Source organism: Ascaphus truei, chromosome 8, assembly GCF_040206685.1.
Source record: "Ascaphus truei isolate aAscTru1 chromosome 8, aAscTru1.hap1, whole genome shotgun sequence".
NCBI lineage: Eukaryota > Metazoa > Chordata > Amphibia > Anura > Ascaphidae > Ascaphus > Ascaphus truei.
The window spans coordinates 5,748,529-5,775,627 of NC_134490.1; the positions used below are offsets into that span (position 1 = coordinate 5,748,529).

At 50.1% G+C, this 27,099-nt stretch overlaps 1 protein-coding gene across 1 annotated transcript in view; it reads left to right on the top strand.

Annotated features, from left to right (window-relative positions):
- The window catches only part of LOC142501076 (peptidyl-prolyl cis-trans isomerase F, mitochondrial-like), a 163,993-nt gene that overhangs the window by 67,272 nt on the left and 69,622 nt on the right, over nucleotides 1-27,099 (top strand). The gene's annotated exons all lie outside the window — the stretch shown is intronic.

The window sequence follows — 27,099 nt, forward strand, 5'->3', positions numbered from 1 at the left end:
CCAAAATACAGTAATAGTAACACACACTCACACAGCTATAATACAACGGTTTACTAGCACACTAATAACAATAATGATAATAGTACCCCCAACACAACGTCCCCCACAATGCAATGACCCCACACAATAGTCACCACCCCGGTATGGTTCACCCAAAGTACGGAGGGCGCCTCGGCACCTTACCACCCTGATGTCCACAGACAAGGCCCACCCAAAGAGTGTGTGGGGAGTAGCGCTAACCATGTGTATGGCCGTTGGTGCACGTGGTACCTTTCAAGGTCTCAGGCCAGACCAGGATAACTTGGAGATGGTGGATCCGCAGGACCGCAACGTGAGCCCACGACGCAGGGTCTGCAAAATCCTCTCCTCTGCGTCCGCCTTTTGAGGGAGCTCCAGCTGGAGTGCCTCCCTTAAAGTCTATGGAGTGGTTCGTGGTCTGATCTCAGACCACAGGACGCAAATCACAGTGTGGCCGTTCGGTCTCCGCTACACTATTGCTGCAGCACGCTAAGGAGAACATCCCTATCTGAGGGCCTTCCCGGCAGCATCCACAAGCTGAAGGGCAGGGGCCTAGCTGGGGCCTTCGGGGAAGATCTGGTCTAGTCCGGGAGCCACTTGCACCCGGACACTACCGTCTCCTTCGCTGTCCCTCTCCTGACTGAGCGAGTGGTCATTAGCGCGCCAAACTAACTCCTTCCCTTGCGTGAATCCTTGAGCCCTATTGGCTCTCCTGCTCCACATGCACAGCTCCCCCCTGAGCACTATGGGACATGTAGTCCTGTGCGGAGCTGCCTGTCGCACTCCGCTCTACTGTGCATGTGCAGACTCAAGATGGCGGCTGACAGCATGCAGCCTCCCCCGCCCAGCACAGAGGTAAGGGGAGGGGGGGGGAGCTCGGCTATATCTATTTTGAAAATCAATACTCGCAGACAAAAAAAATTAGTAAACAATATGATGGTGATGTTCTAAATAAGTTATGGTATTCTTAAAGATGGGTGCATATTCTTCTTAATCTTTCTATTGAATCTTGGTATCTTGATGTTAAATCTTGATCCTCATCTCTCCAGATCTTAACACGTCTCTCAGCCCTCATGGTGGAATCACTATGTTCTCACATCCTGGTGGAATCAATCATTCTGTGCCTTGCCGCCTGTCTCTCTCTTCAGCTACAACTGCCATATATTTATCCAGATATTCCTTGAATCAGCTGTTACTATATACAGCTCAACCCCCGATATAACGCGATCCGTTACAACGCGAATCCGCTTATAACGCGATGCAAGCGTGGCTCCCAATTTTCGTATCTATGAATACTTTACAACACGATTATTGGTATCTTAAATACTTTATTGTACAATGCATACAATTGTACATTATTTCTAACGCGATCCGCTTATAACGCGATGTGATTCTTTGGACCCCAAGCACAGCGTTATAAAGGGGTTGAGCTGTATTTCTATTCCACATTAGGTCCTGCAGCTTCAAACAGATGTCATAGAACTGCCCACAACTCCATACATAAAAACCAAATATGGCGTATGTACTGGAAGGTTCTCAGAGCTCTGTAATAGCCTCTTCTCTCAGCTACTGTAGGACCTACATTTGGAATCAAAAGGGAGAGGGGGGGAAATATCCTTTTATTGGGTTCACTCCTAGCTTTAACACAGGGTGGGTGGTGTGTATGTTTATTAATCAATCACATCTCTTGCACAGAAACAAGCTGGAGTACCAGGTGGGTTAAAATGTAAGAACAGATCCTTTGAACATATAGAGTACTGTATCTGTATTTACTTAAAAAAAAAAAAAAAAGAATATAGTGCAAATTGTACACTCAAACTTTAAACTAACTTTAAAAAAAATGCAAATGAGAGTCTCAAGAGTCTATGTGTGACTAGCAAATATGTAATACTAGCTATGGTATACAGACAAGAAACAGAACAAACATTGAACAAATAAGTCCTTGGCGCACTATCTGGTATATAACCTGACAGAATTGAAGTCCAAATGTTCTTGATGATAAGGATATTAAATCCGAAATCCAATCACGCTTGAGGTCCTTAGAGGTAGTTGAATCAGATCTGTGATGGTATAGAAAACAAAACAACCATTGAGCAGTACTTCTGGTCAAACATCAACTCCCCCACCGTTGCCAGCTACTTACTTAAAAATAGATTTAAAAGGGCCTCAAAAGGTATCTTTAACTTCTTTCCCCGTTGTCTGATCTCAGCTCAGTTGCCAGGCGAGATGCCCCCTCCGCTCAGATATAAGCCTCTCACCAGCACAATACCGGAAAGTAAGGAAATATACAGTAGAGGCCAATGGTATGATACCGTAACAATTTAATAAAATAAAAACTACAGGGCTATACAACAATGCACTCACATGTCTATAGTCCCTATGCACAGGATACAACGTGCCGTCCGCTTGCGTGAGAGGATGTCGGGATGCTGCAGATGGAGGTGAGCCTTGGCTTGAATCCCCGCTTCGTGGCCGCGACTCGGAGCGCCTCGTCTCCCTCTGATGACGTCACTGCCCAAGCACCCGTTCTCCTCCCCACATACGTGCACGTCGTATCACAGCTACAGAAACTCCACCCTACGCGCGTTTCGTGACTGCTGACGTCACTTCTTCAGGGATTATATGGAGTGTTGGTGGCAATAGGTGCTATTTAAACACATTGAGTAATGTCCGCAGAGCTCCCATTGGATAATTACCTAACTGGAAACCCCTGCTCATTACCTTGCACATACAATCAATTCAAGCTCAATAACATCCTTATTACATAAATTACACATAATAAAAGATAATAAAAAATGCAATTTACACAAAACGAATACAGCAAAAGACAAACAGTTAATGTGCATGCACTTTAAAATACAATGAATAATTCTGGTGGTGGTCACTTGACCTAATACTATATGTAGAACTGCCCACTATTTGATCTGTTAGAGAACCCAGAGGAAAAGAGTTTGAAATGGAGGATTTATTGGCAAATACCCTTACAATATACTGTAGAATTGATCTAGCCATCTTTTAGAAATGAAGCCAGATCAAACTCTATATTGAGACCTCTTGGGGTCAGGGTTTTGAGGGTATATATCCAGAAGCTTTCGCGTCTGGATATTAGGTTCATCTTATCTCACCCTCTCCAATTCTGTTTTGGGCATTCAATTCCCTTGCATATTAATCCTACTGGATTTTGATCATGTTTTAATTTGAAGTGGTTGGAGACACTAATCAAGGACATTTGGACTTCAATTCTGTCAGGTTATATACCAGATAGTGCGCCAAGGACTTATTTGTTCATTGTTTGTACTGTTTCTTGTCTGTATACCATTGTTGTACATTCCTTGTGGATAGGTTTTGTTTTTTCTAATCCTTAGGCAGCCGCTTTCTCAGTCTACCAATTAGTCTGTAGGATTCATTTTCTTTGTATTGTTGTTTCTTGTAAGGAAGATCCAACATTTAGAGCACTTATATATCACTACAGTGGATTGTTAAGTTAGGTCAATAGGGTGAGCGCTTAGTATATGTTTTAGTTTAATTTATATCACCATATAATACTAGCTGAGAGACCTCCTCCCCCCTGTCCCCTGCGTGTTCCTCCCCCCGTCCCCTGCGCGTGTTCCTCCCCCCCATCCCCTGCGCGTGTTCCCTCCCCGTCCCCTGCGCGTGTTCCTCCCCCCATTGTTCCCTGCGTGTGTTCCTCCCCCCGTCCCCTGCGTGTGTTCCTCTCCCTACCCATCCCCTGCTCGTGTTCTTCCCCCCCTGTCCCCTGTGCGTGTTCTTCCCCCCCGTCCCCTGCTCGTGTTCCTCCCCCCACGTCCCCTGCTCGTGTTCTTTCCCCCCCCCCTGTCCCCTGCGCGTTTCCTCCCCCCCCCCTTTCCCTCTCTCTCTCCCCGGTGCTCCCCGTTGAGGTGAGGCGGTGCCCGCGGGTGGTGAGAAGCGGATTGCGCTCCTTCCTCCCCCCCGTCCCCGCGCTCCCGTTCCCCCCTCACCTTTGTTGCTGGGCCGCGGGTGAGAGAAGAGTTGGGGCAGAGCTCTTCTTGGCCAGCAGCACGTCCATGGATGTTGGGCAGCACGCAAATTTGGAGGTTTATGCAGGTGGGGAGAGGAGGGGGGTTGGGGGTAGGAAAGGCGGCGCCAGTGTTCAGACCATCGGCCGGGAAGGTGTGTAGTTATCGGGCGTGAAGAGGGTGTTGTGCGTGCGGGAAGGCGGACATGCAGGCAGGAAGGCGGACATTGTTTGGAGGGAAGGCAGCCATTTTTTGAGAGTAGCGGTGCCGCCAAGCGGGCTGGTGAGCGCGGAGTGGGTGTGAAGGTGAAATTGTCACAGGTGCATGGAAGATGTACAATTAATGTTATCGTGCGTTTGGGAGCGGGCGGGAAGGCGTAAATTTAGGGTGGATGAGCGGGAGGGAAGTATTAAGTGTGTGAAGTAAGGGGCCTGCTGAGCGCGGAGCGTGTGGGAAGGCGGAGGGAGTGTGGAGCGTGTGCTCCCCAGCAGGAGTCGTGATAGGCTGCAGGAGACAAGTGGCATCTGATTAGTTGCCTCGCAGCTGTGGAGCGGTGCACGATGTCACGTGCGCTTGCCGCGCGAGAGAGAAGCATGGCGCATCCGAGGGGGCGGAGCTAAGCTCAGTGGCAGCTTAGAAGAGCTGCGCGTGTGCTCTGTAAGCAGAGCGGGGGTACGTTCACGCGCTGGTGCCAGAGCGGAGGTCTGTGCGGAGACAGGTAAGGAGGGAACACGTCGGGTTCCACGATTCCTTACACACTGGCAATCATAGATCTCTCCAGGGCAATACAGATTAACAGATCAGTCAGAACAAACATTTTTTGTCTTCTGAATTCCCTTGATTTGATATTAAACCTATGAAATGTTATAACTGCTCACAGGAATACATCATTTCCTACTTTAGGAGTGAGCCAGATGCTACAGTATGTGGCAATTTTTCTATATAACAATTAAGGTCCTAATTAGCATTGGATATGTTTAATTAGCCTTAGTAAAGGTTTATTACCTATCTGTATTGTTTAGACTGGTATAAAGTTTCTTAATGGCAATCAAATGAGCAAAAATGGATGATGAAAAAAGGATTGCAATAGAAAGTAAGATCAACCCTAAAAAGTTCTTTACGTTAATAAAAAAAAAATGAGAAAGATAATTTAGGACCCCTTCAGTGTGAGATGGGCCGGCAGATTATTGGAGATAAGGAAAAAGCAGAGGTATTAAACATATTATTTTCCTCTGTGGTTACCAGGAAAGAATAATTGCAATAATAGTGCCGCAGGAGGAAGCCACAACTTATATTAACGAACAATTGGTTAACTGAGGAAGAAGTTCATAGGCGGCTTGATAAAATAAAAGTAAGTAAGGCACCTGGCCCCAATGGCATACATCCAAGAGTTCTTAAGGTGTTAAATTCAGTAATAGCAAAACCATTACATTTAATATTGAAGGACTCCATTTCCACAGGCTCAGTACCACAAGATTGGCGTAAAGCAGATGTGGTGCCTATATTTAAAAAGGGAGCTAGATCACAATCAGGGAATTACAGACCTGTAAGCCTGATATCAATAGTGGAGAAGCCACTTGAAGGTTTAGTACAGGATAATATTTAGGAATACCTAATGGAAAATAAAATTATTAGTAATAGTCAGCATGGATTTATAAAGGATAGGTCATGCCAAACGAATAGGAATTTAGACCAGGGTAATGCAGTTGATGTGGTATACTTAGATTTTGCAAAGGCTTTTGAGATGGGTCCACACAAGAGGTTGGTGTACAAAATAAAGAAAATTGGACACTGTAAATATATTTGCACCTGGATTTAAAACTGGTTGACAACAGAAAGTTGTCATAAATTTAACTTTATCAGGTTGGGCTAAGGTTCTGAGCGGAGCCATAGCGGGCACTGCAGCAGGCAACGGAGACCTAGCTTTAGAGAAGACATTATGGAACTAGAGAAAGTGCAGAGAAGAGCCACCAAATTAATAAAGGGGATGGACAATCTAACTTATGAGGAGAGGCTAGCTAAATTAGATTTATTTACATTAGAAAAGAGGCGTCTAAGAGGGGATATGATAACCATATCCAAATATATTTGGGGACAATACAAGGAGCTTTCAAAAGAACTATTCATCCCAAGGGCAGTACTAAGGACTCGGGGCCATCCCTTAAGGTTGCAGGAAAGGGGATTTCACCAGCAACACAGGAAAGGGTTCTTTACAGTAAGGGCAGTTACAGTGTGGGATTCATTACCCATGGAGACTGTGATGGCAGATATAATAGATATCTTCAAAATAAGGTTAGACATCTTTATAGAAAGGAACAGTGTGACAGAGGCGGCTGCCCCAAGCCTCTCCCAGACCCCAGCACCTCTCTCCCTGACCCCAGCACCACTCTCCCAGACCCAAGCACCTCTCTCCCCAACCCCAGCACCACTCTCCCCGACCCCTGCACCACTCTCCCCGACCCCGGCACCACTCTCCCAGACCCCGGCACCTCCCTCTCAGACCCCAGAACCTCTCTCTCAGACCCCAGCACCTCCCTCTCTCAAACCCCAGCACCTCCCTCTCTCAGACCCCAGCACCTCCCTCTCTCAGACCCCAGCACCTCCCTCTCTCAGACCCCAGCACCACCCTCCCAGACCCCAGCACCTCCCTCCCAGACCCCAGCACCTCCCTCCCAAACCCCAGCACCTCCCTCTCTCAGACCCCAGCACCTCCCTCTCTCAGACCCCAGCACCACCCTCCCAGACCCCAGCACCTCCCTCCCAGACCCCAGCACCTCCCTCCAAGACCCCAGCACCTCCCTTCCAGACCCCAGCACCTCCCTCTCCCAGACCCCAGCACCTCCCTCCCAGACCCCAGCACCTCCCTCCCAGACCCCAGCACCTCTCTCCCAGACCCCAGCACCTCTCTCCCAGACCCCAGCACCTCCCTCCCAGACCCCAGCACCTCCCTCCCAGACCCCATCACCTCCCTCCCAGACCCAAGCACCTCTCTCCCAGACCCCAGCACCTCCCTCCCAGATCGCAGCACCTCTCTCCCAGACCCAAGCACCTCTCTCCCAGACCCCAGCACCTCTCTCCCAGACCCCAGCACCTCCCTCCCAGCCCCCAGCACCTCCCTCTCTCAGACCCCAGCGCCACCCTCTCTCAGACCCCAGCACCTCCCTCCCAGACCCCAGCACCTCCCTCCCAGACCCCAGCACCTCCCTCTCCCAGACCCCAGCACCTCCCTCTCCCAGACCCCAGCACCTTTCTCTCAGACCCCAGCACATCTCTCTCTCAAACACCAGCACCTCCCTCTCTCAGACCCCAGAACCTCCCTCTCTCAGACCCCAGCACCTCCCTCTCTCAGACCCCAGCACCACCCTCCCAGACCCCAGCACCTCCCTCCCAGACCCAAGCACCTCCCTCTCCCAGACCCCAGCACCTCCCTCCAAGACCCCAGCACCTCCCTCTCCCAGACCCCAGAACTGCCCTCCCAGACCCCAGCACCTACCTCCCAGACCCCAGCACCTCTCTCCCAGACCCCAGCACCTCCCTCCCAGACCCCAGCACCTCCCTCCCAGACCCCAACACCTCCCTGTAGAGGGAGAAAGGGGGTGGCCCGGTATTAAAGGGGTTGCACCCCATTTGGCCACCCCTGACCGCACCAGGGAGACAAGGGGTTAACTGGACTGAGGTCCAGAAATGTGATTTAACCCTTGTTATGACCTGTAAATGTATTTTCCCCTGTTCCCCTATTCCATTGTAATGTCTGTGTTAATCAGTGTCTGCATCACACACACACTAGAATCCATCCGGGAGCACAAGGGTTAATAGTTCTTTAATGATTATAGCTCTTTGTGTAGTTTTCCTGCCTTTTCAGGCACCATTTTGCAGGTCCCCATTGGCCGCCATTAGGGCTCAATGCATTCCAATGGAAGATTGTGCTGTTTTAGTCCTGTTTCCTGTAAAGACCAGCAGGTGGCGTCCGAGAGGGAGAGCGGCGGTTTCCCATTGAATGCCTCGAGGTAACCTTTCCAAGAAGAAGTTGGCTGCCGTCCAGACCGCAAACCGCAAAGCGGATACAATGTCTAAAAAAGAGTTACAATCACTTGAGTCAAGGTCAAAGTTAATTGATGTGGGAATAAACAGTTCTAGGGCACCTAGAAATAAAATTCTTTTTGCCCCTAGTCCCGAGGCTTCCCCCCACTCGACCACCACCGGGTCCCCGAATCCTGGACCCCCGCTAAGGGTCGAACCAGATAGAGCGGGTCGCGCCATAGGCATTGCCGGCGGCGGCAAAAATGGCTCTGAAAAATGACTAAGTGGAAAAAACTGAATTTTGGTATTCCATAGCTCCGGTTCCGGAGGGTCCAGCGGATCAGGGTTTGGGGTATCTGTAGCCACTGCTCCGGCATCGCTGCAGAACCATCCTTGACCTGCTTCGACCAACCCGACGGAGTATGGACCCCCTTGAAGTTCGGGACTTTTCCCATAGACTTCAATGGCAGAAAAACCCCATTGACTTCAATGGCGGCGATTTACCATTGAAAGTCTATGGCGGAGCTGCCCGTTGTTTTTAATGGGGATTTAGTGAAAAGCTGAGATTTCTTTTTCAGTGGAGATTTTTGTATTAAAATGATTTAATGTGCATTTGTGTAACTCCGGCTCCTTAGGTCGTAGCAAGTCGCTTTTTGGACCATATGGTGTCCCAGTTCTGGCAATGCGAACTGGGAAGTTTGGACCTGCTAGACCTAACGGAACCGGATATTTTAATACGTCTATTTTATGCTTAATACTGTATTCTAAGGTATGGATAAATTCCAGAGGCAATTTCTTTGGCCATAATGTAGCAGATGGCCGGAGAGGCGACCGAATGTCTAGGACTTAAGTATTGTTCAAAGAGTTTTGTCACCCTCACTGTTTATCCGAGGCTCAAACCAGAGCAGTTCTTAAGTGTTCCATTTAACACCTTCCAACAAAGGTTTTCCTGCCATAAAGCCAAATGGGTAGAATGGCTGGCATTCCATTTGCATATGTGGGGCTACAGAAATGAGACCCCAGAGTTCTACTGCGCCTGTGCCAGCTAGCAGGGGGGCATGTGTTGAAATGTGTTCCCATGTTAAAGATTGGCTGGAGGTAATTGAAAACCAATCACTGGTGCTTAATGTTACAGATAGAGGGACAAAAGGTTTATAAACTGCTGTCCACCCATATATCCTTTGTCTTCGTTTGCTGATATGGTTACCTGATATCACCTGAATGATTTCCTGATTGCTGAGAGAAATGCTACATCTAACTTTTCATTCCCCAACCCCTAAGTAAGTGTACTTCTTGTTTGTTACTGTATTATCTGTTGTGTTCACCTTTATTCTAAGGAATAAATACTATTTATTATATCTTAAGCCTCGTTCAGTTCAAACCCAGTTATTTTTGTGTAATATTAATAAGCCTGTGGAAGCTATCGTTACAGGCGTATTAATAAAATTGGTGGCAGCTGGTGGGACTGAACTGGACCTGGATTACAGTATTCTGCGGGGTACTGTGATCCAGTGGGAACTTGATGGTAATTGCAAGTTCCTGGGACTAAAGATATTGAACACACAGTAGTGCAACAAGTAATGCAAGTTGTCACACCACCTCACTGCTGCGACCCAGAACTCAGAGCCATGAGTGAAGCGGAGAACATCTATTACCTGAGAAATAGAAATCAGCTAAAAGACAAGTGCCGTGCCTATGGACTGGAATATGTGGACCAGAAGGTCGAGGACATGGTTGTTGCAATTACCGCATATGAAGCTGAGCATCCAGAGGTCCTGGAAGTAGCTGAGCTTGCCCTTTTACAGCCGCCCGGAGATCAGGGACTGAACCCAGTGCCAGGCCGGCAGGATCCCGGGGAGGGACCAAGTGCACCTCCCAGGACAAGTGCAGCAGGAGGGGCACTGATAGCTGCGGCTACCAGCCCGTTTACCCCTGAAATGCTGGCACTGATAACAGCGTGGGGAGACCGAGGGACACCGGAGGAGCGGCTACAGTTTATCTCTATGGCATTGAACAGACCCGCTTATTGCCCCCCGGTCCGACCCCCCAAAGATGGACTCCAACTGGACAAGCACAGTCTCACCAAGTATGTGGAGGGCACTGATCGGATTGACATGTTTCTAAGGAACTTTGAAACGCAGTGCAGGTGGTACGGGGTGCTTCCCCAGCATGGGGTTGCACACCTGGACCCGCTGCTCTCCGGATTGGCTAAACAGACTTTGATGGTGCTTACAGAGGAGTTTGCTGATGACTATGATCACCTGAAAGAACTTTTGCTGTTTCAGCACGGTTTTACCCCTGAAGCTTACCGGGGTAAGTTCCGGCTGGAGGAGAGGCACCCTCAGGAGACCTATGTCACTTATGTGACCTGCATGGCTTTGTATGGGTTACACTGGGTGGAGGGCTCTGAGGCCAGGACTTACCAACGCCTGCTGGACCTCATCTTTCAGGAGCAGCTCATGCAGCAGTGCCCGCCGGCGGTGAGGGCTTTTGTGTATGATAAAAAGCCCAAGACGTACACAGAGGCGGCGAGGATGGCAAATGACTATGTGGTCAGCCGGTCCCAGATGACCGCCAAGGTACCAGCCAAAGCGGTAACCCCACCGGCACTGGCCAAGAAAGCTGTGAGTACCCCCCAGTGGGCCCAAAAGCCGCCTGCGGGCAGTGGGTCACAGAAGGCGGGAGAGCTCCGGCATGAGCGCCGGTGCTACAATTGCAACAGCACTGGTCACCTCAGACCAGATTGCCCGGAACCCCTGCGTTCCAACGGACCCTATCGAGGGCAACGCACCCCAGCTGCAAATCCGGTAGCCCGCGTGCGGGTGGCTTCCACCAAAGAACCAGGACCGGTCATGGAAACAACTCCCAGCGAGACGTCCCATGTCACCCCTACCCCGGTTTCATCGGTGCCTACAGCCAGGAGCGGAGGACATCACCACGCAGACCTGCAGCTGACGGACGGCAGGAGCAAGCATCTCACCCCGGTCACAGTCGATGGCCGGCAAGCAGTCGGCTTGCTTGATTCAGGAGCTGCAGTGACCCTGGTCAGACCTGATATGGTCCGGCCAGAGGAATTGCTCCCAGGCCCTGGGATTGCTCCCAGGCCCTGTGTCTGACGGAGAGCCACGTTTCCTGCAGGTGGCCCGCATTTTTTTGTATTGGGGGGTGGGCAAGGGTGTGCGGGAGGTGGGGTTTTTACCAGGTTTGGATGCTGAAATTCTTTTGGGCAACGACCTGGGACCGATGACCTGCACCTACGACCGGGTGCCCCAGCCCGCTGCAGTGGCGGCGGTAACCCGGAGCCAGACCGCGGCAATGCCGGCGGCGGCTGCTCCAGTCCCCCAGCCTTTGGGACCAACGTTAGCGGAGGCCACAGAGGAGCCCGGGGAGGTAAGCCAGGATCAGTTGCAACCACAGGCTGACGTACTGTTCCCCCTTACCCTGTCCCCTTCCCCTGACAATGACATGACTGGGGGGTTGCCAGATTTAGGAGCCCAGTTTAGGGAGGCAGTGAAGACAGACCCTACCCTGGCCGGCGTGAGACTTCGGGCGTCCGAATCTCAGGCAGGGGAGGGCACTGAGCGCTGCCTATGGCATAAGGGACTCCTATACAGAGAAGCAGGGAACCCGGGGATAGAGAAGGGATTGACCGGTAAGCGACAGCTAGTAGTACCCCAGGGGTACCGACAGCAATTGTTACGGGTAGCCCACTCTATTCCGTTAGCGGGACATCAGGGGGTCACCAGGACGCGAGCCCGGTTTTACAGCGTTAATACTGGCCGGGGGCATCCCGAGATGCGAGCAATTTCTGCCGCTCTTGTGATGCCTGCCAGCGAGTGGGTAAGGCGGGCGATCGTGTGAAGGCACCCCTGAAACCCCTACCGATAATAGGGGAACCCTTCCAGAAGGTAGCGATAGACCTGATAGGACCCCTCATGATTCCTAGCAGGTCAGGGAAGCGCTACATCCTCACGGTGGTGGATTTTGCCACCCGGTACCCTGAGGCAGTAGCGCTTGGCCCCATAAGTGCCAAGACAGTGGCAGCAGCTTTGCTGAACATTTTTGCTAGGGTAGGTTTCCCTAGTGAGATCCTAACCGATCAGGGGTCGCAGTTCATGAGTGAACTGTTACATTGTCTCTGGGATGCTTGCGGTGTACAGCACCGGTGCACTACCCCTTACCATCCCCAAACAAACGGATTATGTGAGAGGTTTAATGGTACCCTGAAGCAGATGCTTCGGACCTTTATAGAGGCGAAGGGGAAAGACTGGGAGATTCACCTGCAGCACTTGCTGTTTGCATACCGAGAGGTACCGCAAGAATCTACAGGCTTCTCCCCCTTCGAGCTACTATATGGCCGCAGGGTACGTGGACCTCTGGACCTCTTCCGTGAGGGATGGGAAGGGGAGACTACTTCTAATGATGCTTCAGTGATCCAGTATGTAGTAGATCTCCGAGACCGGTTAGAGATGCTTATGGGGGTGGCCCAGGACCACCTCAGGGCTGCTCAGACCAAGCAGAAGCAATGGTATGACCAGCAGGCCCGTAGCAGAGAATTCATCCCAGGACAGCAGGTGCTTGTTCTCAAACCCACTCGGGAGAACAAGCTGATGGCTGCCTGGTCGGAAAGGTGAATGAGTGCAACTATGTTGTACAGGTAGCGCCCGAGAGGCACAAGACATATCACATTAATATGCTAAAGGAGTACAGAGAACCGAGTATGGGAGCAGTAATGGCCATTTGTAGCCCACTGCTGGAGGATCCGGCGAGCAATGCTCTGCCTGATCTCCTAGGGGAGGCAAAGCAAGGAAACACTGTTGAGCAGGTAGAGATAGGGGCACAGTTGAGTGCTAGGCAGAAGGGAGAAGCCAGGGACATGCTAGCTCAGTATAGCGCCCTCTTCACTGACATGCCAGGGACCACACATCTCACCAAACACCCAGTACACACAGGGGACCTGCAGCCTCTGCATAAGCACACTTATAGAGTGTCAGCAGAGGTCAAGACCAGTATGGAAAGAGAGATAGAGGAGATGCTGACCCTAGTGGTAATTACTCCGTCCCAGAGCCCTTGGGCAAGTCCAGTAGTCCTAGTGCCTAAGAAGGACAAAACCACCAGGTTTTGTGTGGACTACCGGTTGCTCAATGCTGGGATGGTGTCAGATGCTTACCCCATGCCCCGCATGGATGAGTTACTAGATGAACTCGCGGGGGCAAAGTATCTGACCACCATGGATCTGAGCAAAGGCTATTGGCAGATTCCCCTGACCCTGGAGGCTAGGGAGAAGTCAGCATTCATCACTCCAAGTGGCCTCTATGAGTTTTTGGTGATGCCATTTGGGATGAAGAATGCCCCGGCTACCTTCCAACGCCTGGTCAATAGGTTACTGGAAGGGATGCAGAGCTATGCCAGGGCTTACTTAGATGACATTGCTGTCTTTAGTAATTCCTGGGAATCCCACATAGGACATGTAGCTGCGGTGCTGGATAGGATCAGGGAGGCTGGGCTTACCTTAAAACCCACTAAGTGTATGGTAGGGATGGCAGAAGTCCTGTACTTAGGGCACAGGGTGGGTGGAGGGTATCTCAAACCAGAGCCAGCCAAGGTAGAAGCCATAGTTCAGTGGCCTGTTCCAAAAACCAAGAAACAGGTCATGGCATTTTTGGGCACCGCAGGGTACTACAGGAAATTTGTCCCACAGTACAGCGCCGTGGCCAAACCCCTGACTGATCTGGCTAGGAAGCAACTGCCTGTGCTTATTACCTGGTCTCCTGCCTGTGAAACTGCTTTCCAGGCACTGAAAGCTGCTCTTGCTGAGGCCCCCATCCTGGCTGCCCCAGATTATACCAAGCATTTTCTTATTCAGACTGATGCCTCAGACTTTCGTGTGGGGGCTGTGTTGAGCCAGGTGGGGGACGACGGCAAAGAACACCCTGTGGTGTATCTCAGTCGCAAACTGCTCCCCAGGGAGGTGGCATATGCCACCATTGAAAAGGAGTGCTTGGCCATTGTGTGGGCACTCAAAAAGCTCCAGCCCTATGTCTATGGGAAGGCTTTCATGGTCATCACAGACCACAATCCCCTGAGTTGGCTACAGAGGGCATCAGGGGAAAATGCCAAACTGCTGAGATGGAGCTTGGCTTTGCAAGAATTTGAATTTACCATTCAGCACAAAAAGGGCAGTGAAAACAGCAATGCTGATGGACTTTCACGCCAGGACTATCCCTCTGAGACTGAATTCATTAATGGTGCCAGCAGTGCCCCACTCCCCATCAGGGCCAGTGGGCCACAGGACACGCATTAAGAAGGGGCGGTGTAGAGGGAGAAAGGGGGTGGCCCGGTATTAAAGGGGTTGCACCCCATTTGGCCACCCCTGACCGCACCAGGGAGACAAGGGGTTAACTGGACTGAGGTCCAGAAATGTGATTTAACCCTTGTTATGACCTGTAAATGTATTTTCCCCTGTTCCCCTGTTACATTGTAATGTCTGTGTTAATCAGTGTCTGCATCACACACACACTAGAATCCATCCGGGAGCACAAGGGTTAATAGTTCTTTAATGATTATAGCTCTTTGTGTAGTTTTCCCGCCTTTTCAGGCACCATTTTGCAGGTCCCCATTGGCCGCCATTAGGGCTCAATGCATTCCAATGGAAGATTGTGCTGTTTTAGTCCTGTTTCCTGTAAAGACCAGCAGGTGGCGTCCGAGAGGGAGAGCGGCGGTTTCCCATTGAAAGTCAATGGGCCCATTGACTTCAATGGAGATGCCTCGAGGTAACCTTTCCAAGAAGAAGTTGGCTGCCGTCCAGACCGCAAACCGCAAAGCGGATACAATGTCTAAAAAAGAGTTACAATCACTTGAGTCAAGTTCAAAGTTAATTGATGTGGGAATAAACAGTTCTTGGGCACCTAGAAATAAAATTCTTTTTGCCCCTAGTCCCGAGGCTTCCCCCCACTCGACCACCACCAGGTCCCCGAATCCTGGACCCCCGCTAAGGGTCGAACCAGATAGAGCGGGTCGCGCCATAGGCTTTGCCGGCGGCGGCAAAAACGGCTCTGAAAAATGACTAAGTGGAAAAAACTGAATTTTGGTATTCCATAGCTCCGGTTCCGGAGGGTCCAGCGGATCAGGGTTTGGGGTATCTGTAGCCACTGCTCCGGCATCGCTGCAGAACCATCTTTGACCCGCTTGGACCAACCCGACGGAGTATGGACCCCCTTGAAGTTCGGGACTTTTCCCATAGACTTCAATGGCAGAAAAACCCCATTGACTTCAATGGCGGCGATTTACCATTGAAAGTCTATGGCGGAGCTGCCCGTTGTTTTCAATGAGGATTTAGTGAAAAGCTGAGATTTCTTTTTCAGTGGAGATTTTTGTATTAAAATGATTTAATGTGCATTTGTGTAACTCCGGCTCCTTAGGTCGTAGCAAGTCGCTTTTTGGACCATATGGTGTCCCAGTTCTGGCAATGCGAACTGGGAAGTTTGGACCTGCTAGACCTAACGGAACCGGATATTTTAATACATCTATTTTATGCTTAATACTGTATTCTAAGGTATGGATAAATTCCAGAGGCAATTTCTTTGGCCATAATGTAGCAGATGGCCGGAGAGGCGACCGAATGTCTAGGACTTAAGTATTGTTCAAAGAGTTTTGTCACCCTCACTGTTTATCCGAGGCTCAAACCAGAGCAGTTCTTAAGTGTTCCATTTAACACCTTCCAACAAAGGTTTTCCTGCCATAAAGCCAAATGGGTAGAATGGCTGGCATTCCATTTGCATATGTGGGGCTACAGAAATGAGACCCCAGAGTTCTACTGCGCCTGTGCCAGCTAGCAGGGGGGCATGTGTTGAAATGTGTTCCCATGTTAAAGATTGGCTGGAGGTAATTGAAAACCAATCACTGGTGCTTAATGTTACAGATAGAGGGACAAAAGGTTTATAAACTGCTGTCCACCCATATATCCTTTGTCTTCGTTTGCTGATATGGTTACCTGATATCACCTGAATGATTTCCTGATTGCTGAGAGAAATGCTACATCTAACTTTTCATTCCCCAACCCCTAAGTAAGTGTACTTCTTGTTTGTTACTGTATTATCTGTTGTGTTCACCTTTATTCTAAGGAATAAATACAATTTATTATATCTTAAGCCTCGTTCAGTTCAAACCCAGTTATTTTTGTGTAATATTAATAAGCCTGTGGAAGCTATCGTCACACTCCCTCCCAGACCCCAGCACCTCTCTCCCAGACCCCAGCACCTCTCTCCCAGACCCCAGCACCTCTCTCCCAGCCCCCAGCACCTTCCTCTCCCAGATCCCAGCACCTCCCTCCCAGACCCCAGCACCTCCCACCCAGACCCCAGCACCTCCCTCCCAGCCCCCAGCACCTCCCTCTCCCAGACCCCAGCACCTCCCTCTCTCAGACCCCAGCACCTCCCTCTCCCAGACCCCAGCACCTCCCTCCCAGACCCCAGCACCTCCCTCTCCCAGACCCCAGCACCTCCCTCCCAGACCCAAGCACCTCCCTCCCAGACCCCAGCACCTCCCTCCCAGACCCCAGCACCTCCCTCCCAGACCCCAGCACCTCCCTCCCAGACCCCAGCACCTACCTTCCAGACCCCAGCACCTCTCTCCCAGACCCCAGCACCTCCCTCCCAGACCCCAGCACCTCCCTCCCAGACCCCAGCACCTCCCTCCCAGAACCCAGCACCTCCCTCCCAGACACCAGCACCTCCCTCCCAGACCCCAGCACCTCTCTCCCAGACCCCAGCACCTCTCTCCCAGACCCCAGCACCTCCCTCTCCCAGATCCCAGCACCTCCCTCCCAGACCCCAGCACCTCCCTCCCAGACCCCAGCACCTCCCTCCCAGACCCCAGCACCTCACTCCCAGACCCCAGCACCTCTCTCCCAGATCCCAGCACCTCCCTCTCTCAGACCCCAGCACCTCCCTCTCCCAAACCCCAGCACCTCCCTCCCAGACTCCAGCACCTCCCTCCTAGACCCCAGCACCTCCCTCCAAGACCCTAGCACCTCCTTCTCCCTACGCAGGGCGGGGTTTTCACGGCAGGCCAGGCAGAGAATTCTGTGCTAGTGAATATGGGCCTTCCGATTGGCCCGCTGCAAGCCCCGCCCCTCCAGAATGATTGTCCCTAGATCAGGGCTTTGAGGTCATTATGTTACAAAGTCCCCTGATTGGCCCCTCCCCTAGAAAACAGTGCCTGATTGGTGCAGCGAACTTCCATAGGCTTGAATGGAGCCAATTTCCTAACAGGAGCCAGCACAGCCTGTGAGGTGAGACTCACTGGGGGAAGACATTTTAGATGCTGTGAGCTCTCTGTGTAACATGGCAGCCTGCACTGTTACCTCACTGCCCTGCACCATCCCAAAGACTGATTCCTGCCCCCCCCCCCCAGGTGACACTGACCCCTTGTATATTCCAAGTAACACTCTGCCAGTTATAACACCCTTTCCTTTACTGATGCTGGCTGTATGTTATATTCTGGGTACTGTACCCTCCAAATTAAACCCTTGTTCAACCGCTCTATTGCCGTGACTGAGTGTGAGCCCACAGGGGTTTGTGTAACTTTTGACCCACTGTGTATGGTGATATGTGCTCAGACGCCGCCCACGAGTGAGTTCACCACGAGTGAGTTCAGGCTAGGGTTGTGTAATTGGGGTCAGTAACTCCAATAGTGTGGGGGTGGGCTAGTATCCCAGGTATAAGAGCGTGGCTCTTGGGGTGGGCCCCTAGTGGTTCTGGGTGGTAACTACCCTTCTAGCAGTATAAGGCTTGGGATAGCAGGGGATGTTTTTGGGCACCTTTTTGCCCTCGCCGGGATGCCCTGGCGGTCAGCAGGATCGAGGCATGTTCCCAGCGGGTGGGGTGTGGATAGACTCAGTATACCGGTGTGCCGCTGTTTTGGGTACCGACGGTTGGCGCTCCGGAATGACCTGACCTCTCTGTGACGGCTGTTCGTCACAAGCGGTATACAGGGATATACCTAATAAGTATACATGGTAAGAATGTTGATCCAGGGAGTAATCTGATTGCCAATTCTTGGAGTCAGGAAGGAATTTATGTTTCCCCTTATGAGATATCATTAGATAATGTGTCACTGGGGTTTTTTTTTTGCCTTCCTCTGGATAAATATGCTGTAAGTACAAATATAGGATAAAGTATCTGTCGTCTAAATTTAGCATAAGTTGAACTTGATGGACGTATACGTCTTTTTTCAACCTCATCCACTATGTCACTATGTAACTATGGGCTCTATGTAGTAAGCGCCGAAAAGGCTTTTTTCGCCATTTTCTCGCCAAAATTGCCTTCCCGATTCAGTAAGCGCCGAAAAGTGGCCAAAATCGGCAATTTTTGTTTCCGATAAAAACTTTTCGGCATGCGGGTGCCGATAAGCCACTTTTCGGCAGTTTTTGAAATCGGCTGAATTCTAGTAGCCCAGATCAGCTTTTCGCTGCTAATCGGCACTCTAGAATTGAGATTTGTACGCCAATCCAGCCCGCCAACTAAAGTTGGCAAGTTGGTGGTGGAGAAGCATCGGCAAGGTCGACACTTAGAAAAAAACAGGCCTTTTTCCTGCCTGGGATTGATGCCGGGTGTCTCCGGAGCTGATACCCATTAATACAGCACCGGAGCCCCCCGGCATGCATCCGAGGCAGGAAAAATGCATTTAAAGCCCACATAATTACCATAGCGGCTAACCGCTAAGGCTATGAAGGGGTTAACCAGCCGTGCCAGGTTTATTGTGGGTAGCGGGGGTGGGTGAAGGGGGTATTTGGCCCTTGGTGACTGTTTAGGGCTTGCGGGGGGGTTGCGGGTGCACTTAACCCCTTCACGACCGTAGCGGTTAATACTGCTACGGTCATGAAGGGGTTAAGCCCTCCCGCTACCCACCCGCAAACCCTAAACAAACCACCGTTGGGGCTAATACCCACTTCGGCCACCCCCGCTACCCACAATAAACCTGGCACGGCTGGTTAACCCCTTCATTGCCTTATTTTTTATGTATTCTTTCCGGCAATGGAGCACATGGCCCTGCTGTATGCTAACAAGGACGCCCTTAACATTGGCAGGGGTAAGTAGAACAGTTTTTATTTACTTTATTTATGCTTCCTAGCTAATGTGTTTAATAATGGGCAAATAATCTATTATCCATATCTAGATAATAGTTATTTTGCCCATTACTGTATGTGTTTGGGGGGGGGGTGTATTTATTGAAATGTAGGCCATGTTTATTTTTTTTTAAACACAGGAATGGTACCGCAGGCCAGCGGGGACACACTGGGACCACCCGAGGACCCACGGACGCCCACGGGGACCACCTGAGGACCCATGGACACCTGCGGGGGGGACCCCTGTGGCGCCCTGGATACCTGTGTTGACCACCCAAGGGCCCCCAGACACTCATGGGGATTACCCGGGGAACCCCAGACACCCTTGGGGACAACCCATGGACCCCGGTGGGGCCCACGGACACCCATGGGGACCACTGGGAGACCCACGGATACTCACGGGGACCACCCGATGGTCCCCGGACAGCCGTGTGTACCACACAGGTACACTGTGGGGCCCACAGACACCGCAAATATGACCCGGGTTCCCAGTCGGCCTGGGGGTATTTATCCATTTTATTTTATTTTTTATAATGTTGGGGGTGGGTTGTGTATTGGTGTTTACTACATTTTTTAATTTAAATGTTATGACTAGTGTAGATGAGCAGGGGGTCTCCGGAGTAGCACCTTGTTGATTTGAGGTCCGGGACCCCCTGTGTAACGGATCGGGGGACTCGCGTTTCCCGGCATGTCCCCGTCACCCCAGGTCCCACGGCGGCTATCTCTCCCTCTTCTCTACGTCCCCACTCTTTCCCCTCATCTTCTCTGAGCCGTTTCTCCGCGGCGCGGTCTGCACGCCCAGGCACACGTTCAGGGCACACGCGCGGCCCCGCACTGAGCGTGCACGCTCCCGTTCGCTTGTCTCTTACCGTGGGACACGCGCCCCTGGGCGTGCCTCCGACATCCCAGCCCTTACCGTACCTGGCTCCTCTGCTCCTCCTTCCCTTCTGCCTCCCGTGCCAAACACCTCCTCAGCGATACGCCCCTAACGCCCTGCTACACGCGCGGTGCGCGCGCATAGCAATCTTACGGAAGGCGCATGCACCCCTGCTCTAGTTATCAGCTGTCCCCAAGCACCGGCTCCGCCCCCCGTCGGTTGCAGGCAATCACCCTGGATTACCTCCCTATCTCCTCCCCTGCTCTCACGGGCCTATCCCTGCAAGCTCCCACGCAAACCTCTGCCCCACTCCTCACCCCTATTGGTCCTTCTTCCTATATAACCCCACTCTGTTCTCTCAGTCATTGCTCTGCATAGCTTTCCTGTAGCTCCTGTGTGTGCAGTGTCTATGCCTAGCTCCCTTGTCTGTTTCAGCTCTGGTTCCTGTCCCTGCCCCTGTTTTGATTCCTTTGGCTTGAACTTGAACTCTGCTTTGGACTTGACTACGCTGCCTTCTCCTGCCCTTGAACCCTGGCTTTCGGACATCACTACGCTGGTCTCTCCAACCCTTGAACTCTGGCACTTGGACAGTACCCTCCGACCTCTGGCACCCCGGACTCAGCAAGTATTTACGTTAACCCTTACTCACCAGGCCCGGCAACGCAAATTACCACACTCCGGGCACATCCTCACTGCTGTGGGTGCGTGTTATACCCTTAGCCACCTCAGTACTGGGGACTGGCCAGGTCTGCGGGCATACAGGCGTTACATTATGCAGAGCCCAACAGATGCAGACCCCCCCTGAGGTGGGCCAAGGTGTTTCCATGGAACATTTGCAATTCCTAAACGATCAACTTACTAATGTTTCACAGCAACTTTCTAATTTATCTCTCCGGGAATCTCCAGTAGCATCGTCACCCCCGGTCCCAGTGTCTTTAAGCAATCCAGGACCACGTATACCATCTCCCAACCGGTATGATGGGGACCCCCTCGCTTGCCGAGGATTCTTGAATCAGTGCGAAGTCCAATTCGAGATGTCCCCATCCCACTTCCCTACAGGTCATACCAATGTGGCCTATATCTATGCCCTACTCACTGGCGACGCTCTCGCTTGGGCTTCCCCTCTCTGGGAACACAGACCAGACATAACCCAAGATTACCCCAAATTCCGGCATGAGTTCCAACAGGTTTTTGACACACCAGCGCATAGGGAGATTGCTGATTTTTCCTTGTTCCATCTCTCTCAGGCTCGTAGGTCAGCTGCAAGATACGCGGTGGAGTTCCGCACCATCGCTACAGAAACCCAGTGGAACGATGAAGCTCTCGCTGCGGCATACTGGCACGGTTTGTCCGAATCTCTCAAAGATGACCTTGCAGCTCACGCTCAGCCTTCATCCCTTGAGGAACTCATTGCCCTCAGTATCCGGATGGATCAGCGCACTCAAGAACGACGCCACGAGCGTCACTGTTCTCGTTCTCTCTCGTCTCTGCCTGTTTCTCCTAGGTCTCCTCCTTTGGCCTTCCCTTCGTCACTGCTGCTTGAAACCGGGAAACGGGAATGCCCAGTAAAGGTAGAGGGGCTTTTACTGGGTACTATTTCTCCTTGCCCTCTCTCTCTAAGGAACTACCGAAGAAGATACTACTCCCTATTAGTCTGGTGGGTCCTGATCTTCAAATAGAAGTTGAAGCGTTCATCGACTCCGGGTCTGGTGGTAACTTTCTTGATCACACCTTCGCTTGCAACAACCAAATCCCGTTAGTCAAGAAAAAGTCGTCCATCGGCCTGGAGGCTATCGACGGTCGACCGCTCCAACCACCCTTCATCATTTGGGAGTCTATTCCACTTACCCTGACCACCGCGGATGGTCATACCGAGGTAATGGTCTTCGATGTTTTCCACTCCCCTACTGTCCAGGTTATTCTGGGATTGCCATGGCTCCAGCTTCACAACCCGCGTATTGATTGGACCAATTGTTTGCCAATCCAATGGGCTGCTACTTCAGAGAAGACGGTTACTGTTTCTGTTGCCGTGCTCACTGGCCTCGACACCACCTCATCTACCCACTCTGCTTTGCCGAAGGTATTCCATGGATGTCTTCAGTAAGACACAGGCTGAGGTGCTACCTCCCCATCGCTCTTATGACTGTCCCATTGATTTAGTTCCTGGAACCATACTCCCCAAGTCTAAGTCTTACCCCTTATCTGTGCCCGAGACGGAAGCGATGACGTCATACATCCAGGATCTTAAAAAGGGTTCATCCGGAATTCCACTTCCCCCGCCGGGGCAGGCTTCTTCTTTGTGAAGAAGAAGGATGGCTCTTTAAGACTCTGTATCGACTTTCGTGGGCTTACAAAATTATGGTAAAAAACGGTACCCCCTTACTTTAATTTCTGAACTCTTCGACCAACTACAAGGAGCCTCTATATTCTCCAAACTCGATTTAAGAGGAGCCTACAATCTTATTCGAATAAGAGACGGGGGCGAATGGAAAACGCGTTTAACACGCGTTCCGGACATTATGAGTATTTAGTGATGCCGTTCGGCCTTTGCAATGCCCCTGCTGTTTTCCAAGAATTCACGAATGATATCTTCCGGGACATTTTGGGAACGTTCGTCATTGTATATTTGGACGACATCCTCATTTTCTCCAAAAGCTTAGAGGAGCACATTCGCCATACCAAATTGGTTCTCTCTTGGCTTCTTGCTAATCGCCTCTACGCAAAAATGGAGAAATGTCTTTTCCATCAATCTTCCACAGCCTTCTTAGGCTATATAATCTCTGACAAAGGCTTCACCATGGATCCCGAGAAATTGAAGTCGGTACTCGACTGGCCACTGCCGAATTCCCTCAAGGCCGTGCAACGCTTCCTTGGCTTTGCTAATTACTATCGGAAATTCATCCGTAACTTCTCCACTATTGCTCTACCTATCACTGCCCTGACCAAGAAAGGTGCTGATCCGACTGTTTGGTCCCCTGAAGCCATCGAAGCCTTCGAGTTCCTCAAAAAAGCCTTCGTGTCTGCACCCATCCTTCGGCATCCGGATACTTCTCTTCCTTTCACTTTAGAAATAGACGCCTCTGATGTGGGAGCTGGTGCAGTGCTTTCTCAGAGATCCACCCCACAGGAAAAACTCTATCCTTGTGGATTCTTTTCCAGGAAGTTCTCTTCGGCCGAGAGAAATTATGATGTCGGGAACCGGGAGATTCTGGCCATCAAATTGGCCCTCCAAGAATGGAGACCTCTCCTCGAGGGTACCAAGGATCCTGTAGCCATCCTCACCGATCACAAAAACTTATTGTACATTGAGGGGGCTCGTCGTTTGGGATCCCGTCAAGTTCGTTGGGCTTTGTTCTTCTCTCGGTTCAATTACACAATTTCTTATATTCCCGGCACCAAAAATATCAAGGCCGACACTCTGTCTTGCCAGTTCTCTATGGAGAACGAATCTAACGAATCCTCGGAGACGATTCTTCCCGCTAAATCTATTACTGCACCGACACACTTTATTCGAGCAAATACCCGGTATGTACCTGGCAGATACCTGGAATGCGCCGCTCCTCACCTCTGACAAGCCCCGTTGCATTTGCCTTCCCAGCCTGGGTTCATGCCTGGCTGATGGGCGGCTGATCTGTTAAATGATAATGATTAGGATTTAATAGGCTGCAATGCTTCGCGTGTCTACCAGATGGCATAAATTCATGAATTGTAATGCAGTATATATATATGTACTGTGCAGTATTGCAGCCAACGGGAATAAAATGCTTCAATCCCTGCCGGAAAATACCTCAATGCACTCGGGCAGAAAACAGTCACAAACCTCAATACACCCGGGTATACCCGAATTCGTGGGACTAGCCGAGCTCGAATAAAGTGTGTCGCCAGTGTATTTCCGCCAATAACTTTGATATCTTGGACGAAATTAATAAAGCCCAGGCTCATATTCCCAGGAAATTTAAGGTGCCAGAAGGACGGTTGTACGCGGCCCCGCGTTTTCGCCAGAAAATACTTCTGTGGGGACATTTTTCTAGATCTGCTGGTCATCCAGGCTTCCAGAGGACAGTAGATCTTATCAAACGGACCTTTTGGTGGCCTAAAATGAACAAGGACATTTTCGATTTCACCAGAGCTTGTCCGGTCTGTGCCCAGAGCAAATCCGTCCGACACAAACCTTCTGGTCTCCTCATGCCTCTTCCTATTCCGGAACAACCTTGGAAACATATCTCCATGGACTTTATTGTGGAACTTCCCAATTCTAAAGGGATGAATACGATCCTTGTGGTAGTAGATAGGTTTTCTAAGCATACACACTTTATACTCCTCAAGGGTCTTCCTAATTCAGCTACTTTAGCCGACGTTTTTTCTAAGGAAATTTTCAGACTACACTGTGTACCTATTTTGATTGTTTCAGACAGAGGTACTCAATTCATTTCTAAGTTTTGGCGAGCTTTTTCTCAGAGACTTGGCATTTCCCTTCTATTTTCCTCGGGTTATCACCCACAAACCAACGGTCAGACGGAGCGAATGAATCAGACTCTGGAACAGTACCTCAGATGAACCAAAAAATAGTACCAGGACTCTCTGTATTGTATTGTATTGTATGTCTTTATTTATATAGCGCCATTAGTGTACATAGCGCTTCACAGTAGTAATACATGTGGTAATCAAATAAATAACAGATAATATAAATAACAGATCATGGGAATAAGTGCTTTAGACATAAAAGTAACATTTTGGAAGAGGAGTCCCTGCCCCGAGGAGCTTACAGTCTAATTGGTAGGTAGGGAGAACGTACAGAGACAGTAGGAGGGAGTTCTGGTAAGTGCGTCTGCAGGGGGCCAAGCATTATGTATCGTGTTTAGAATATCCACAGTGCTATTCATATGCTTCTTTAAGCAAGTGTGTCTTAAGGTGGGTCTTAAAGGTGGATATAGAGGGTGCTAGTTGGGTACTGAGGGGAAGGGCATTCCAGAGGTGTGGGGGGCAGTCAGTGAAAAAGGTTTAAGGCGGGAGAGGGCTTTAGATACAAAGGGGGTAGAAAGAAGACATCCTTGAGAAGAACGCAAGAGTCTGGATGGTGCATACCGAGAAATTAGGGATGAGATGTAAGGAGGGGCAGAAGAATGTAAAGCTTTAAAAGTGAGGAGAAGAATGGAGTGTGAGATGCGGGATTTGATCGGAAGCCAGGAGAGGGATTTCATGAGGGGAGATGCTGAGACAGATCTAGGAAAGAGTAGAGTGATTCTGGCAGCAGCATTTAGGATAGATTGTAGGGGAGACAGGTGAGAGGCAGGAAGGCCGGACAGCAGGAGGTTACAGTAATCAAGACGGGAGAGAATGAGGGCCTGAGTCAGAGTTTTAGCAGTCGAACAACAGAGGAAAGGGCGTATATTAGTTATATTGCGGAGGAAAAAGCGACAAGTTTTAGAAATGTTTTGAATGTGAGAGGCGAATGTGAGAGAGGAGTCGAATGTGACCCCTAGGCAGCGTGCTTGGGCTACTGGGTGAATGATTGTAGTTCCAACAGTAATGTGGACGGAGGTAGTAGGGCCAGGTTTGGGAGGAAGTATGAGGAGCTCTGTTTTAGCCATGTTGAGTTTAAGGCGTCGGAGGGCCATCCAGGATGATATAGCAGAGAGACATTCAGAAACTTTGGTTTGTACAGCAGGTGTAAGGTCAGGTGTTGAAAAGTATATTTGTGTGTCGTCGGCATAGAAGTGATAATTAAACCCAAAAGATGTTATTAGGTCACCTAGAGAGAGTGTGTACAGAGAAAAGAGAAGAGGTCCCAGGACAGAGCCCTGTCTCACAGCTACAGATATAAGCGAATACCAGTGTAGGGAATATGAATAATTTAATGACACTAATAATAAACTGAAAATATAGCAACAATAGCCAATATGCCAATGCAAGAATAAATATCACCATAGAGAAAATCAAAAATTAAAGGGGGTAGAGGGGAAAGAAGGAGAAGGGGAAAAAACACAAAAGAAAAGCAAAAAATCACAAAAATGGAAAAAGGAAAGCAAACTAGGGGGGCGACGTTTCGAGGGGTGACCTCTTCATCTGGCCCATTCCCCCTGGTCCCAAAGGGTCCCAGAGGTACTTCCCAAAGGTACTTCCCTAAAGAGGGCAAATCACATAAGCAGATATCAAATATCAAACAATGAATATAGATACAAGAATATTGTAAAAGACACAGAACATATGCAGATATCAGATGTCAATCAGTGAACAAGTATAAGCAAACCCTCTTCCTGTTGCCCTGTCGAGTGCCCAATCTACATTCATTGTTTGATATTTTATATCTGCTTATGTGATTTGCCCTCTTTAGACTTTAGATTTATATCATAGTGTGGGATTATTTGACAGTGGGGAGGGAAGGCTTAGGGAAGTACCTCTGGGACCCTTTGGGACCATGGGGAATGGGCCAGATGAAGAGGTCACCCCTCGAAACGTCGCCCCCCTAGTTTGCTTTCCTTTTTCCATTTTTGTGATTTTTTACTTTTCTTTTGTGTTTTTTCCCCTTCTCCTTCTTTCCCCTCTACCACCTTTCATTTTTGATTTTCTCTATGGTGATAATTATTCTTGCATTGGCGTATTGGCTATTGTTGCAATATTTTCAGTTTATTATTAGTGTCATTAAATTATTCATATTCCCTACACTGGTATTCGCTTATATCTGTAGCTGTGAGACAGAGAGTGCTGGTACTATTTTTTGGTTTGTTAGTACTTCTGAAGGGAATTAGGGTCCCTTCCTGTTCCGTGCACCCTGCAACCTTGCTGAGTCATTGTGTCAGAGTGCTGTCTATCACACCCCCACAACCCCCCCTTATTACCAGTACCTCAGATGTTTCGTGTCTGAATCTCAAATCAATTGGGTGGATCTATTACCCTGGGCTGAGTTTGCTATTAACTCATTAAGAAACGAGTCCACGCAAGAGTCGCCTTTTTTCATTAACTATGGATTCCATCCCAGCAGTCTTCCCCTCTCCTCCCTCCCCTCTGGTGTTCCCACAGCGGATTCTCACATTTCCTGTCTTCAAAATTCTTGGAAA